We start from the raw sequence: 18083 nt of genomic DNA on the forward strand, positions 1-18083 counted from the left end.
TGGTGTGCATACATGCATTATACTTGTGACAAGATCAGGGTGTGTTTAATGTGCAAAGAGACATTCCACAAGACCATTCCGGATTGCTCTTCCCTCAGAAGATCCGGTAGTGTTTCTTGGGGGGGGGGGGTTGCGTGGTTCGGGGGGTAAGGTCATTGCGTAGCTCAATGTGCATGCCCCTTCTCTCAGCAAAATTGTGGAGAATACAACATGCCCCGACGATTTGGCACACAAAGTTGGGTGAATACAACAGGGTCCCCCCTGATTTATCCAGACATCTGAATCGAGATTTAAGGATGCCAAATGTGCGCTCCACCACCGCACGGGTACGTGCATGGGCTTCGTTAAATCTTTCCTCTCCTGGTGTTTGAGGGTTACGAAATGGGGTCATCATGTGAGGTCCCAGGGCATATGCAGAGTCACCTGGAAGGGAAAAGACAGGAGGATGTTAGTCGTGCATGTGCCCCTTGTGATGTCTGCATCATGGGGGGGGGGCAGTCATACCTGACACCCATGTCACTCACCAATCAGCCAGCTGTCTCCATACATGTTCTGGTCAAACTCGGTTGGAATGGGGCTGTGTCGGTAAATAAAACTGTCATGGCTTGACCCTGGGTGTTTGGCACGGACATGCCATATGAGGCCATGTGCATCCACAATCACCTGCACATTTATCGAATGCCAATGCTTCCTGTTGCAGTAGATATGCTCGAGGAGCCGGGGGGGGCGTAGTGCCACATGGGTACAATCTATTGCACCCACAGTGCGTGGAAATCTGGCTATTTCATAAAAATCACTGATTGCCTTCTGCCGCAGGTCAGCCGTGGTTGGTTTGATAAATTGTGTGCCCATGCGTCTGAGTATTGCAGGGATCACTTGGTGCACACACCTGCTCATGCTGGATTGGGACATCCCCGCCACCACTCCACCTGTGCGCTGAAATGAGCCACTTGCCAAAAAATGAAGGGTTGCCACTACCTTCACCAGTGGCTGCACTGCCTGTCCCCGATGGGTCGGGCTGCTGATGTCATCCTGCAGGATTGTTACCAACTCAAGGATGACTTCAGGGCTGAAGCGAAACATGCGATACACCTCATTATCACTCATCTCAAAAAGGTTGTAGCGCCCTCTGTAAATCCTCTCCCGTGCCCTCCTACGAGTCGGCTCAGTCAATAGAATATCAAGAACCATAGCTGCCCCTGGCATGTTGGTGCACAGATGTGAGGTCCCGAAAATGTGGGTGCTCTGCTTGTTCAGCTCGTCTGTCTAGGTGCTGCTGAAGTTGCGCGCTTCTTCAGATGACATTTGGCCATCTTTTGCTAACTTGCCCCTGCTTTTAGCAGGAGCAAGTTTGCCCGGGGAAAAAAGCTTGCGCGCTTCCAGCGCAAGATGCGCATCACACGCGCATGTTTCTGAATCATCGGCAGTACCTAATTTGCATATTCGCTGAGGGAATTCCATGAAGGCGCAACTTACACCCCGCGCAAAATTGCGCTATAATTGCGCCGGAGCAGCTAGGCTGCGTGCGCGGGAAAATGGCCGCATTTCAGGCTTAACTGGTTTACAGAATCAGCCGCAAATTTGCATGGGAGCAAATCAGTACTTGCGCGGCGCAAATCACACTTGCTCCCGTGCAAGTGCTTCTTGAATCTGGGCCATTGTGTTTATCTATTCACTGTGTGGCTCATACACACATGAGCGCTGTTTATATATAATTTACGGTTTAATTTAATATTTAAACACGTTATATATACTTTGTCAGTCTTCCCCCTTGCTGGGCTTCCCCAGTGACGTAGCAGAGGGTGCGTCAGAGGGTGCGGGGTCACGTGACGAGTGGCCCCGCCTCCCCTATAAAAGAAATGTCACAGCTTCAGCCGCTCATTCGCTGGGCTGTGTCCAGCGGTGAAAGGAGGTCGGCGATGCTGCACTCTGGATGAATGGATCTTCTCATCGCTGGACCGGAGATCACCCGCACCCGTCGCTGGATACAGACAACGTTGGAGCAGGAAGTCGGGAACGAGTGTCACCGCTGGATTTTTTTTCTTTTTTTTTATTAATAAAGGACTTTTTTTGTACGGTGTGTGTGTGTGTTTTTTTTTTTTAACTATTTACACTTGCTTCGTGAAATGGTAGGGGTACAATGTACCCCATTACCAATTCACATAGGGAGGGGGGCCAGGATCTGGGGGTCCCTTTTGTTAAAGGGGTCTTCCAGATTCTGATAAGCCCCCTGCCTGCAGACCCCCACAACCACCAGGCAAGGGTCGTGGGGATGAGGCCCTTGTCCCCATCAACATGGGGACATCCTTTTTTTTTTTTTTTATGAATGAATTCGCTCTGAATTGCCAGAGCCGCCAAATCATTATAGCCGCAAAGCCGGTTTTAAAAGACTTTTTTTCCTTTCAGAAATGACACTTTGTGCAGAGACAGTTCTATGTACTGGAAACATGCGCTATTTCACATGCTAACTTTACACCCCCCCCTAGGTACAACATTTAAAGGAATATTTCACTTTTATTGTTTCACTTTTAGCATTATTAAATTCACTGCTCCCGAAAAAACGTCAGTTTTTAAAACTTTTTTTGCATTGATACATGTCCCTTGGGACAGGACCCAGGTCCCCAAACACTTTTTAGGACAATAACTTGCATATTAGCCTTTAAAATTAGCACTTTAGATTTCTCCCATAGACTTTAACAGGGTGTTCCGCGACTTTTCGAATTTGCCGCGAACACCCCTAATTGTTCGTTGTTCGGCGAACAGGCAATGTTCGAGTCGAACATGAGTTTGGCTCGAACTCGAAACTCATCCCTAGTGAGCAGTTTTGGGCTGGCTGTGTGTGTTTGCAAAGTGTACCTTTTTTTTCTTGTGTCTGGCTGATTTTTACCTGTAACAACGCTGTGCCATTTTGCCTTGGTTTTACCAGGGAGCACATGCATTCGCAAAGGTGCCGCTAAAAAGTTTATTTTGTTTGACAACTAAGGGCTCATGTGCATTCGTAAGAGTACTGCTATACTCACAGTTGTTGTCTGGCAGCCATGGCGCCCCTTGCGGCCAGCGTAAATATGCACCCAAGATACGACGGCGTAGGAGACTTGCGTTGATCGTATCTTGGCAAAATTCAGGCGTATCTCATTTTAAGAATGAGCGCATAGATACGACGGCGCATTCGGACTTACGACGGCATATCTACTCATATGTTGGCGTAAGTCTCTGTGAATCCGGGCCATGGTGTCTAATTATGTAATTGGTTAACAAACCAATAAGTGGGTGGGAGTGTCTTGTGAAAAAAAAAACTCTAATAAAAGAGAGAAAATATGTGTTTAGTGATTTATACGTATATACCTTCATGTGCATACAAGGATTATATAGAGCATATCTCTATAAAAAGTTTATAGATGGTGAATGTTATACAGATGTAAAAACAAAAAGACAAAAGCACCTATTGTAACATTAATGTGAATTTCTGTAAGCCCCATGAGCCAGTAAATAAATGTATAATGTGTGTTGCAGCACGAGGACATAAAATTAATAAAGGTGAAATAATGAAATCTCACGTACATGTACAAGGTGTGATGTACAGTGAAATGAAGAAAAATGTATTGTATGGATGAAGATGGACAAAGGTTGTGTATGTGTGTCATAAACAATCCAAGTATTAGTGTAATATGTAACACAAATGTGAAACGAATGTGTACACCGTATACAAATGAATAAAAAGTAAGGCGAGTCCTCCTGAAGCGTATACTATAAACTGGAGATGAGAATAAAGATAAATGTGAAAAAATCTTTATAAAAAGTAAAAAATAAATAAATAAAAAATTCGCCCTCACATGCCAACCTATACATGGGTTGGTGGGAGAGTTCCCGCATTTTTGGACATGATAGCACCCGCCGCTTTGATACGTTTTTTTCTGTCGCTACATTGACGACCTGCTTTTTGTCTCAACAGGTGGACAGGCCAATTTAGATGAATGGCTTAGATATTTTAATCATAACTCTTTGAATCTCCAGTTCACAGGCAATCTGCAGGCAGTCTCCATTGACTTCCTGGATGTTAAGTTGTCTGGTTTGAACGGTGTGGTGGAAACAAGCCTTTATAGGAAACCCATGGCAGGGAATGCCCTCTTGAGTGCCGATTCTTGCCATCTGAGCCATACCATTCGTGGGGTCCCATATGGACAATTCCTTTGGCTCAAACGGCTGTGTAGCAAGACTGAGAACTATTCTTTTGAGGCTAATCTTATGTCACAGCCGTTTAGTGACCGGGGTTACCCCCCCAAGGCCATCAACAGGGCACGTATTGCTGCTGATGCTATCCCCAGAGAAGCACTGTTGGGTGACCCAGTTGCTAGACACAACCGTGATCTCACAATGTCATTCAACAATGCTCCGGTCTTCTCCACCCCCTTTAGCCTAGAGTACAATAAGATCAGACACACTGTAACTAAATACCTACCCATCCTTTTAAATGACCCCATCTGCCAAGACATCTTGTCCAAAGGTATTAAATCGGTGTCACGAAGAGCTCCTACCTTGGGGGGTTGATTGTCTCCAAGTTTATTCCAAAGCAGGACCCAGAACTCCAATTGGCTTAATTTTAAGGGTACATTTGAATGCACTTTAAAAATGTGCATTCCCCTATATCAGATTTAGGGAATCCTTACCACAGAAACAAACAACTTTTATAATAACCACAAAAAATATACGCCTATCTTGCAATCAGTGCCTGGTCCCGTAGATGTCAGCAGCCTCTATGCGTTTCGCATGTTATATTGCGTCCTCAGGAATGTTGCTGCCTGAGGACGCAATATACCTTGCGAAACGCGTAGAGGCTGCTGACATCTACGGGACCACGCACTGATCGCAGGATAGGCATAGGGGGAACACGAGAGGAACGGCTTTTATCCATACACGGCTGGAGATGCTTGGTGCCGGCATACGGGCACAATAAAATGTGAGTGCAATACCTGCTTTAAATTTTAAAAACATATTTTTTTTTACATACTACACTATGAGTGGCACTCTCTCTGTGAGCTTTTGTAGAAAAAGAGAGACCACACTAGTATACCCAAGGCACCTGGCAGTTGTTGGAAACGCATAAGAGGAGTGGTTATCCTGGGAATGAACCAAATGCATTTATTAAATGAGATCTGGTGAGTGGCCATTTTTTTACGGTAATGGGACTATCACAGAAGTGGTGAAATCACGTTGTGTTTTAACATCTCACTTCCGGACCGCCTCCTGCACATATACGTCGGCAGAATGGCACGGCTGGGCACATGTACGTACAGGTATGTCCTGTACTAGTACCCAGCCGTGGGTCGCGGGCGCGCGCCCGTGGCATGCTCCCGCGACCTGGTCCGAAGCTCCGGGACCATGGGTCCCGCGGACCCGATCGCCGCTGGAGTGCGGCGATCGGTCCCCGGAGCTGAAGAACAGGGAGAGCCATGTGTAAACACGGCTTCCCCGTTCTTCACTGTGGCGGCTGCATCGATCGTGTGATCCCTTTTATAGGGAGACACGATCGATGACGTCACACCTACAGCCACACCCCCCTACAGTTGTAAACACACACTAGGTGAAACGAAACTCCTTCAGCGCCCCCTGTGGTTAACTCCCAAACTGCAACTGTCATTTTCACAATAAACAATGCAATTTAAATGCATTTTTTGCTGTGAAAATGACAATGGTCCCAAAAATGTGTCAAAATTGTCCGAAGTGTCCGCCATAATGTCGCAGTCACGAAAAAAATTGCTGATTGCCATAAGTAGTAAAAAAAAATGATAAAAATGCAATAAAACCATACCTTATTTTGTAAATGCTATACATTTTGCGCAAACCAACCGATAAACGCTTTTTGCGATTTTTTTTACCAAAAATAGGTAGAAGAATACGTATCGGCCTAAACTGAGGAAAAACATTTTTTTTTATATATTTTTGGGGGATATTTATTATAGCAAAAAGTAAAAAATATTGCATTTTTTTTCAAAATTGTCGCTCTATTTTTGTTTATAGCGCAAAAAATAAAAACCGCAGAGGTGATCAAATACCACCAAAAGAGGGGGGCGTGGCCAAGAGCGGCATGTGAGCGGACGTGTCTCACAGAGCTCCCAAATAGCACACTGCAGCGATCCTTCTCCCGGCCGAAATATCGCTCGTTTTCGGCAACGGACACCACCCAGCAGTACATCAGCACTCGGTGCACGCAGCGACCTGCTCTCCTGCCCGATTACCGGTATGATGACCTGTAAACAGCTCAAAGGAGATGAGCTCCCTGATTTACAAAATGGCGCTGCGGCGGCCTGGAAGACACGCGGAGACAAGCGGGACCCCGGTAAGATCCCCCCCCAAGACACCTAAAGCTATGGGAAAGGAGGCCCCTAAGGACATGGTGTACTATTCACAAAAATTGAACGGCCTAGCTGATCGCCCCTCGGACGAGGAGCTGGACGCCACACCTGACATCTTTAATACACTGGCGCCGGGGCCTTGCTCTGCCCGGACCTCACAGGCCTCAGCACAGGTAACGCATGCAGAGATTGCAGGCGAGGAGGAGGAGGACGAGGGCGCTGAACAACCCACACTAGCCCAGATATTGCAGGCAGTAAATAAGTGCACAGCCACGGTGCAGACACTGCAGCAACACTTTGGGGGGCTGAAGGAGGAGGTGGGACTGATCCGGCAAGACTTTCAGAAAATCAGAGAGCGCACTACTGCGTTGGAGAGTCGAGTAAGCGAGGTGGAAGACAGGATGGCCCCCCTCGTTAGGGAATTGCAGGTCACGGCTGGAATCGCGACAGCTAATGAGAACCATAATGAAGATATTGAGAACCGCTTGAGGAGGAGCAATGTTCGCATAGTGGGACTACCAGAGAAGACGGAAGGCCGTGATCCCACTGCATTTGTAGAGGCCTGGCTGCAAGAGGTTTTTGGCAAGGACGCCTTCACGCCCTTTTACTCAGTAGAGAGGGCGCACAGAGTACCACCTAGGCCTCTCCCTCCTGGTAACCCGCCACGCACCATGCTAGCCAAACTGCTTAACTTTAAGGACAAGGAAATCATTCTGAGGCTGGCCAGAGAACGCCGTAATGTCCAATTTAATGGAGTGAGGGTGTCATTCTATCCCGACTTCTCTGCGGAAGTACAGAGGCGCAGGGCCAAATTTGGAGAGGTGAAGAGAAGGTTGCAACGCCTGCGAGCTAACTACGCGATGCTCTACCCTGCTAAGCTCCGGATCATTGCAGGAGGCAGGGCCCAATTCTTTGAATCAGCTACGGAGGCCTCATCATGGCTGGACCGGAATGAGCACCAGATTCGACAAGCGGAGGACCCAGGTGCGGATGCGGACTGATGTGCTCCGAGTTCATGGACTGCAGAGTTTGATGGTAAGCCAGTTCATTTTTTCATTTACTTACCATTAGACTGTGGGTTTACCTCTGCCATTACACGCATGGTCTAAGGACCGGGAGAACAATATATGCAGAATTTTTTTCTGTTCAGGAACGGGGCGAACTGGTTATTTCATATTTTATTTCCTGATCTTGCCTGTTCCACATGCGATTTGGATCACGCGAGGAGTGGCATGTTGAGGGCAAAGGTTATGCCCAGCGGCTCCTGACCGCAAAGTTGATGAGTTTTTTTTTCTTTCTGGTGCTACTGACTCTGTTCCCCTTTTTTTTGGATGCCGCTCTCTACTACCTACGCCCAGTGGTGCTTCCGCTCCGGACTCACGCTACCTGCCGCAGAACTGTGTTGGGCAGTGGGGCACGGACTACTACTCTGCAATGGCCCACCTCTGACTGTTTGAAGCTGCCGACCCACGTAACACTCTTTTTTTTGCCTTTTTATTTTTGAGCTCCCGGGAGCTTACCTGCTCTTCCTGGAAAACATTGTGTGAAGTGACGCCGTTAGGCGAGAGGGGGAGACACAGTGATCTTAATGGCGGGTGGAGGGTTGATATGTCATATAATGATGCTTTAATGGAGGAATGATGTCTGGAATTGCTGTAATCTCATGGAATGTTAGGGGCTTGGGAGAACCACTTAAACGGACTATGGTTTCCACCTCCCTTAGGAAGCACTTTCCAGCTATTTGCGTTTTGCAGGAGACACATTTAACTCCGGACACTAGGTCATGGCTGGGATTTGCTTGGGCAGGCTGGACCTATCACTCCACTCACACCTCATATTCAAGGGGTGTGAGTGTATTGATACATAAATCCCTAGATTTTCACTGTATAGACTCTAAGATTGATCAGGAGGGAAGATATGTGTTTCTGCTGTGCAGGGTATACCAACTGTCATTCATTCTGGCTGCAGTATATGTTCCTCCCCTGTTCAGTCCGCAGATACTGCGGTCCCTCCTTGCTTTTCAGCTATCAAATCCTGGAACCCCACTAGTGGTAGTGGGGGATTTTAACAGGATTATGAATCCATACTTGGATAGACACCCCCCCCCCCCCCCCGGGGGGACGACTAGGACAGCCATGGCTAAGTTTATGGAGGAGGTAGGCTGGGTGGATCCCTGGAGACTGAAAAATCCCCTCGAGAGGCAATTCTCTTGCTTCTCCAAGACACATATGTCTGTCTAGGATAGACTTGTGCTTGTGCTCAGCCTCTGCCACACAATATGTTGAGGATATACATTACCTTCCCCGGTGCGTCTCGGATCATTCCCCCGTTTTACTTTCTCTGAGGGTCAGGCCTCTTACTACTCCGTGGAACCGTGGAAGCTTAATGCCTTTTGGCTCAACCTCTTCCCTTCTCATGAGAAAATTGAAAAGGACATAGTGGCCTACTGGCAGAGACATGCAGATCATCCTGGAACAGACACTGCCTGGGATGCTTTTAAGGCCTTCTTGAGAGCAAGTTTTATTGCTGAGGTGAACGCCATAAAACACAACACGACCGAACAGAGGGACCAGGTAGCACTGATGGTAAAACGCTTAGAGGCGGAGTACATAGCTAATTCGGGGGAGGGCTCTCGGGAGGCGTGGATAGCGGCTCAGGACGCATTGACTAGACTAGACGCTTCCAGGGCTGACAGAAAACGTTTTTTTTCAAAAATGGCGTTCTATGAGGAGGGGGAGCAAACGGGCAAACTCTTAGCCAAAATAGTTCAATCACAACAGACGTCCCCATCTATCGGAGCTCTTAGGACAGAGGGAGGTAGGCTGGTTAACACCCCCGACCTGGTGATGAGGGAACTGGCCAGATTCTATGCTAGTCTATATGAATCAAAGCAAACACATACTGGAGAGGAGACTCGGGATTTTCTGCAAGGGATAGAGCTACCGTTTTCAACGGAGTCCCAGGCGGAGTCCCTTGAGACTCCCATCACCATTGAGGAGATGACGGAGGCTGCCAATTATTTTCCCAATTCTAAGGCACCGGGGGATGATGGCATACCAGTCGAAGTGTACAAGCAGTATGGGAGCGTTGTGCTCCCGAGGCTGCTTCAAACTTTGAATGCGGCCAGAGAGGCACGACGACTTCCGGATTCCATGAGACAAGCAAGCATAGTTCTCCTGCTTAAACCAGGAAAGGATCCATTGGACCCTGGTTCCTATAGGCCAATTTCACTTTTACAAAGTGATATAAAAATACTAACAAAGGTCTTAGCAACGAGGCTGAATAAGGTGATCTCGGCGATAATACACACAGATCAATCAGGGTTCATACCGGAGCGATCTACAGCTATTAATCTGAGGAGATTATTTGTTAATATGCAATCGACGGCGGATAGCGGGGGGATAGAGCATTGCTGTCTCTAGATGCCCACAAGGCATTTGACAGCATTGAATGGCAGTACCTGTGGGCGACATTATCTAGATTTGGGTTCGGGCCTGTGTTCCAATCCTGGGTGCGGCTCCTGTATGACTCCCCTCTGGCGGTTATTAGGGAGGAGGGCAGAGTGTCTTCTCCCTTCCCGCTGTACAGGGGGACTCGGCAGGGGTGCCCTCTGTCACCCTTGCTGTTCGCGGTTGCCATAGAGCCGTTGGCGGCACTGGTGCGCTCTGACCCCCTAATCAAGGGATTTCAGTACGGATTGACACATGAAAAAATTATGCTCTACGCGGACGATACCATGCTACTACTAGGCGATACGTCGGGCTCTCTCCGGGAGGCGATGTCGGTAATTCAGACTTTCGGGTCCTTTTCGGGCCTATTGATAAATTGGACTAAGTCCGCAATTATGCTTTTGGACGCGTCGAGTCCGCAGGATCGCACGTTGCTTGACATCCCAGTGGCGACTAAATTCAAATACCTGGGCGTTTGGGTTACCCCTCAACCGCTCGATTATGTCACCCTAAATCTCACTCCCTTGATAGGCAGGATTAGAGACAAAATTAAAATATGGTCAAAATTGAAAATGTCCCTAGTTGGTAGAGTGAACCTCACGAAAATGGTATTTATGCCTCAGTTGTTGTATATTTTGCACAACACCCCCATGGTTGTCCCCCTCAGGATTTTTAGAATTATTAACTCCCTGTTCAGGGCGTTTCTCTGGCTTAATAAACCCCCCAGGATTAAGTTAGAACAACTACAAAAACCAAAGGAGGTGGGGGGGCTTGCTCTCCCAAACCCCTGGGTGTACTACCTGGCATCACAACTACAACATATAGCCCGGGCTATGAGTAAGGGACGGGGGGACCCGGTGGTCGACATAGTAAATCACATGACAGACATGGATAATATGGTAACTGGTCTCGAGTCGTTGCAATGCGCTAAGTCCAATAAACTTCTCCCTACATACGCATTAATGCAGAAAGTCTGGAATAAAACCCGCCAATTACAGAACATAGAGGGGTTTACAGGTCACAGCCCAATTTGGAACAACCGATACTATGAGGAACTTCTGTCTCTGACCTGTGGTGAGCAGTGGAGGAGGTATGGGGTTACACACTTGGTGCATATCTTCTCTGGGGGCCGTCTGCTTTCTTTCGCGGAGCTCCGAGAGAAGTTTGATCTTCCTCAGACAATGTATTTTTCCTACTTGCAGTTGAGGCATGCCATCAGGGCCCAGGCTGGAAACAATCCTTGGATATTGTCCCCTGCCCCGATCTTCCACTTTATGACTGGGATAACTAGCTTTAGGGGCTTCATTTCAAGCTCGTATGCCATGCTACTGACAGCTTTATTGCCGGCCCTCCCCTCTAGGGTGGTGGACTCCTGGGAAAGGGATGTGGGTGTTTTTGAGGAGGAACAGTGGGAAGAAGCATTACTAGCTATACAGGGGGCCTCTCTCAACGTAGCACACCGTTTGTCACAACTATACATTGTTCTGTGGGTACATTTTACCCCGGCCAGATTGCATAGGATGGGGCTGACTGAGGATGACAACTGTCCTAGATGTGCTAGGGACCATGGTGACCTCATCCATTTGATGTGGCGGTGTCCCAAGCTGCATCTATACTGGACGGGGGTTCTCACAACACTGAACGGTGTATTCATGATTCAAATACCACAAACCCCTAAAGTATGTATACTGGGTATCATAGAAGACATCCCACTGGCAGATAACCATAAAAAGGCGGTTGGCAGGGCCCTTTTCCAGGCCCGCAAACTAATCCTAAGGCACTGGAAGGACGCGGAGCCCCCAAGGTTGGGAGAGTGGATAGCCCAGATGGGATCCACTCTCCAGGCAGAGAAATACATCTATCAACACAGGAAAAGGTGGGGCAGGTTTGAAAAGTTGTGGGCCCCCTGGTTAAATTCCCCGGGTTTAGCTCCACTTGAGCTGGTGCTGGACAGGTTGCTAATGTAAGGGGTCAGGGACGATGACTTAAGACTGGATCTGAGGCACTTTGTGAAGGGGGGGAGGGCAGGGCATAGCACCCTCGTATACAATGGAGTGGGGCCAGGAGTGTGGGAGCTTACTGACATTCATACATTGCTTTAATGTAAAATGAGCTGGTTTACCGGGCGGAGAATGTAGCATTCCGGAAGTTTATGTGTGGCTTGTTTTTCTTGTTATTTTATTATTTTACGCTTATGCATGGATGTACTAAAGAGAAGGAGAAATGAAACTGACGTAATATTTGTAACCATGCCTTGTTGTTATACTATTCAATAAACATCCTTTTTTGAGAAAATACCACCAAAAGAAAGCTCTATTTGTGGGAAAAAAAGGACGCCAATTTTGTTTGGGAGCCACATCGCACGACCGCGCAATTGTCTGTTAAAGCGACGCAGCGCCGAATTGTAAAAACCCCTTGGGTCATTTAGCAGCATATTGGTCCGGTCCTTAAGTGGTTAAAGGGAAGAGGATCAACTTAGAAATCCTCTAAGGCCCCGTACACACGACCAAACATGTATGCTGAAACTGGTCCGCGGGCCAGTTTCAGCAGACATGTTTGGTCGTGTGTGGGCGCGAGCGGGCCGAATTCCAGCAAACATTTGCCCGCCGGGCCTTTTCCCAGCGGACAAATATTCCTGGACGTGTTTTAAAACCGTCCGCTGGAATCCTGCCCGCTCGGACATGTACGGTCGTCAGTACAGACCTACCGTACATGTCCAGGCGCCCGCCGTCCCTCGCATGCGTCGAATGACTTCGACGCATGCGTGGAAGCCTTTAAATGGCAGGCCCGCCCACGTCTCCGCGTCATCGTCGCGGCGACGACGCGGACACGCCCCGCGTATTGTTTACGCACGGACTTCTGTACGATGGTGTGTACAACCATCGTACAGAAGCCCTCTGGCAGACATGTACGGTGAAAACGGTCCGACGGACCGCTTTCACCGTACATGTTTGTTCGTGAGTACCCGGCCTAATTGTCATATATGTATATTTTTTTCATATATACATTTTATTTTTTGTGGTTATTATAAAAGTTGTTTGTTTCTGTGGTAAGGATTCCCTAAATCTGATATAGGGGAATGCAAGTTTTTTAAGAGCACTATCTAATACGTGTGCACATTTATATATACACATATATTCGGTGGATTGTCAATAGAGGCGATATGTACTGGGGCTAACAATTGCAAATAGTGCCCAGAAGTAGGTGGATAGAGATTAACCACCAGGGTAGCGCAATCTATATACTACGCTCATTTTTCATTTTTGGACAAGACAACATAGAGTGTCTTGCACCTTTCTTTCTGATTGCAGCACACCCACCATTACAGAATAATTTTGGTTTTCCTTTTGCCCCAGCAACACTCGTATCGTATACATTTAAATGCAGCTCAAAAAGCTGCAATTACTGCAAACACATTAAAACGGGCCAGCTAGTTCATTCCTGGTCTACCAACAAATCTTTTCATATCCAACATTTCATTAATTGTAACACCAAGCAGTGCTGGGACAAGGCCATTTGGTGCCCAGGGCGAAGATGGCAAACTTGCGCCCCCCCCCCCCGTTTTTAAGAAATGCTTTCATTTGATGGGGCAAACTGGCAGCGCACTGGTGGCAATTGCCCCATCAATTGATGGGGCAAACTGGCAGCACACTGGCGGCAATTGATGGGCACACTGGCGGCAATTGATGGGCACACTGGCAGCAATTGATGGGGCAAACTGGCAGCACACTGGCGGCAATTGATGGGGAAAACTGGCAACACACTGGCGGCAATTGATGGGGCACACTGGTGGCAATTGATGGGCACACTGGTGGCAATTGATGGGCACACACTGGCAGCAATTGATGGGGCACACTGGAAGCAATTGATGGTTACAGTGGCTGTGTTTGATGGCACAGTGGCTGAGTTTGATGGGCACAGTGGCGACAATTGATGGCACAGTGGCTGCGTGTGATGGGCACAGTTTCTGCATGTGATGGGCACAGTGGTTCCGTTTGATGGCACAGTGGCTGCATTTGATGGGCACAGTGGCTGCGTGTGTTGGCATAGTGGCTGCGTGTGTTGGCACAGTGGCTGCGTTTGATGGGCACAGTGGCGATAATTGATGGCACAGTGGCTGCATGTGATGGGCACAGTTTCTGCATGTGATGGGCACAGTGGCTGCATTTGATGGCACAGTGGCTGCGTTTGATTGGCACAGTGGCTGCGTTTGATGGGCACAGTGGCTGCTTTTGATGGCACAGTGGCTGCGTGTGATGGGCACAGTGGCTGCGTGTGATGGGCACAGTGGCTGCGTTTGATGGGCACAGTGGCTGCTTTTGACGGGCACAGTGGCGACAATTGATGGCACAGTGGCTGCATGTGATAGGCACAGTTTCTGCATGCGATAGGCACAGTGGCTGCGTTTGATGGCACAGTGGCTGCATTTGATGGGCACAGTGGCTGCGTGTGTTGGCACAGTGGCTGCGTGTGTTGGCACAGTGGCTGAGTTTGATGGCACAGTGGCTGAGTTTGATGGCACAGTGGCTGAGTTTGATGGCACAGTGGCTGCTTTTGATGGGCACAGTGGCTGCTTTTGATGGGCACAGTGGCGACAATTGATGGCACAGTGGCTGCGTGTGATGGGCACAGTTTCTGCGTGTGATGGGCACAGTTTCTGCGTGTGATGGGCACAGTGGCTGCGTTTGATGGGCACCGTGGCTGCTTTTGATGGGCACCGTGGCTGCTTTTGATGGGCACCGTGGCTGCTTTTGATGGCACCGTGGCTGCGTGTGATGGGCACAGTGGCTGCGTGTGATGGGCACAGTGGCAGCGTGTGATGGGCACAGTGGCTGCGTTTGATGGGCACAGTGGCTGCGTTTGATGGGCACAGTGGCTGCGTTGGATGGGCACAGTGGCTGCTTTTGATGGCACAGTGGCTGCGTGTGATGGGCACAGTGGCTGCGTGTGATGGGCACAGTGGCAGCGTGTGATGGGCACAGTGGCAGCGTGTGATGGGCACAGTGGCAGCGTGTGATGGGCACAGTGGCTGCGTTTGATGGGCACAGTGGCTGCGTTTGATGGGCACAGTGGCTGCGTTTGATGGGCACAGTGGCTGCGTTGGATGGGCACAGTGGCTGCTTTTGATGGCACAGTGGCTGCGTGTGATGGGCACAGTGGCTGCGTGTGATGGGCACAGTGGCTGCGTGTGATGGGCACAGTGGCAGTGTGTGATGGGCACAGTGGCTGCGTTTGATGGGCACAGTGGCAGCGTGTGATGGGCACAGTGGCAGCGTGTGATGGGCACAGTGGCAGCGTGTGATGGGCACAGTGGCAGCGTGTGATGGGCACAGTGGCTGCGTTTGATGGGCACAGTGGCTGCGTTTGATGGGCACAGTGGCTGCGTTTGGGCACAGTGGCTGCGTTGGATGGGCACAGTGGCTGCTTTTGATGGCACAGTGGCTGCGTGTGATGGGCACAGTGGCTGCGTGTGATGGGCACAGTGGCTGCGTGTGATGGGCACAGTGGCAGTGTGTGATGGGCACAGTGGCTGCGTTTGATGGGCACAGTGACTACGTTTGATTGGCACAGTGGCTGTGTTTGATGGGCACAGTGGCTGCGTTGGATGGGCACAGTGGCTGCGTTGGATGGGCACAGTGGCTGCTTTTGATAGGTTGCATGACTCATTTAAAATAACACAAAAAAAAAGTGATCTGACATTTTTTATTAATAAGTGCTGGTCACCTCACCTCAGTCAGCCCCCCAAGAGCCCCCCCCCCCCCCACTAGCCATTTTATTATCTGCTTACTTTACAGTTCAGTAGTCCGTTTTGTAGCAAAGACACAGGTTCCAGCTAGAGCCAGGCAGGCTCCTCGTCCTCGTCGGCTGCTCCTCTTCTCTAGCTCCCAGGCTGTGAGTCACATCACAGGCAGCGCCGACACAGCTCCCTGGGCAGCCCTCGGAGTCCTCCATCTCCCACCTTGCCTCCGGCCGTGAGTGGTGTGACGTCCTGTTTGACAGGTTTGATGTAATGTCTGTCTATTGTGCATGTCCTCTCTATTCACATGATGCCTGCACAGTTTCCTGACATACATATATATTTGTATTCTTTCACGTATATATATTTCCTTTTGACGGGTTTGTTGTAATGTCTGCCTGTTGTGCACATTACTTCTATCCATATGATGTGTCTATACACACGATCTGCCTGCACAGTATCCTGACACACACACATATATATATATATATATATATATATATATATATATATATATATATATATCCTTTTATTCATATATCCTGTTTGACAGGTTGATGTACTGTCTGTCTATTGTGCATGTCATCTTCATTCACACTATGCCTGCACAGTATCCCGACATATATATATATATATATATATATTGTAATGTTTGGGGGACCAGCTTGATCGCAGGACACAGGCTTCTTAAATCAAAACTGAGGTTTATTAAACTTAAATGGCTTAGCAGCAGCAAAAACAAAAGAAATAACCGACTTGTACAGCTCAGAACTGCTATCGCAGTTAAACAGTCCTTCCAGGTAAGTCCTTCAGTAGCAGGTTTTTAGGCAGGACACTGCCAAGTCCTTTCACAGCTTTTCATAGCTTCCACAGCTTTCCTTGTCCACCATTCACCATGCATTGGACTCTCCTACACTCCTCCACTCTCACCTGCACTTCCTGTCTGCTTTAAACTACTTCCTTAGACAGGTGCATTAACCCTTTCCATTCCCTTAAAGGCACCACAGTCCAAACAGAGGGGAAATATAACGTCCTTCCAGGACCCAGCCATGGCGTCCTGTACAATATATATATATATTCTTTCACGTATATTTCCTGTTTGACAGGTTTGTTGTAATGTCTGCCTATTGTGCACATTACTTCTATCCATATGATGTGTCTATACATGATCTGCCTGCAGAGGTATCCTGACATATACAGTACAGACCAAAAGTTTGGACACACCTTCTCATTCAAAGAGTTTTCTTTATTTTCATGACTATGAAAATTGTAGATTCACACTGAAGGCATCAAAACCATGAATTAACACATGTGGAATTATACATAACAAAAAAGTGTGAAACAACTGAAAATATATTTCATATTCTAGGTTCTTCAAAGTAGCCACTAGGGATGAGCTTCGCGTTCGATACAAACGTATGTTCGACTCGAACATTGGTCGTTCGATCGTTCGACGAAACCCGAACAAAACGGGTCGTTCGCGCCAAATTCGAGTGACGTAAAACGTCCCATAATTCACTGCGGCGTTGAGCGCTGATTGGCCAAGCATGCTGTATGTCCCGCATGCTTGGCCAATCACAGCGCGCCAAAAACGAAGAGCCATAATTGGCCAAAGCCAGGGTGGCTTTGGCCAATTATGGCTCAGGGGGATTAGTACACGCCCCACACTATAAAAGGCAGCCTGCACGGCGGCCTCGTGTAGTGTGTTCCGGCTTTGTTAGAGACAAGTCAGAGAGACAGTTAGAGAGAGAGAGAGATAGATAGAGACACAGTGTCTTTTCTACCAGATAGATAGATAGATAGATAGATAGATAGATAGATAGATAGGCAGATAGATAGATAGATAGGCAGATAGATAGGCAGATAGATAGGCAGATAGATAGGCAGATAGATAGGCAGATAGATAGGCAGATAGATAGATAGATAGATAGATAGATAGATAGATAGATAGATAGAGCAGGAAGGCTAGTCAGTATAGTTTAATCTACAGTTTGTAGAGAATATATTCACATCCCTAGGAGTTGTCAATATATTTATAAACTGTATAGCTCAGCTAGATCTGCTATTAGTATCTGTCAGGCAGGAGTTTGTTCTACATGCAGTGCTCTAACGTGTTGTATTGCCTGCATTAGGGATTAGCTTTAAAATATTACTCTGTGTTATTCAACGTGTGTTAGTTAATTGCACATAGACGCATTACCTGTTACTGCACGTGTGCAATTTATTTGCACAGAAACGCAGTCGCTGTTAATGCAACTGGGCTATTGAATTGCACAGAAACGCAGTCATTCTTACTGCGTGTGTGCTGTTTAATAGCAACTAAACGCAGTTGGTGTCACTGCGTGTGTACTGTTAAATAGCACTTGAGCGCAGTCGCTATTACTGTGCGGGTGCTGTTTAATACCACCTAAACGCAGTTGGTGTCACTGTGTGTGTGCTGTTACATAGCACTTGAGCGCAGTCGCTCTTACTGCGCGGGTGCTGTTTAATACCACCTGAACGCATGTTGGTGTGACTGCGACTATTTTGTTACATAGGACCTGA

The 18083-nt window shown here is 48.1% G+C and overlaps 1 protein-coding gene across 7 annotated transcripts in view; it reads left to right on the forward strand.

The window, feature by feature from the left end:
- Positions 1-18083, forward strand: part of LOC120946232 (complement factor H-like) — a 3139400-nt gene that overhangs the window by 2474813 nt on the left and 646504 nt on the right. The window lies entirely within an intron of this gene.

Source organism: Rana temporaria, chromosome 7, assembly GCF_905171775.1.
Source record: "Rana temporaria chromosome 7, aRanTem1.1, whole genome shotgun sequence".
NCBI lineage: Eukaryota > Metazoa > Chordata > Amphibia > Anura > Ranidae > Rana > Rana temporaria.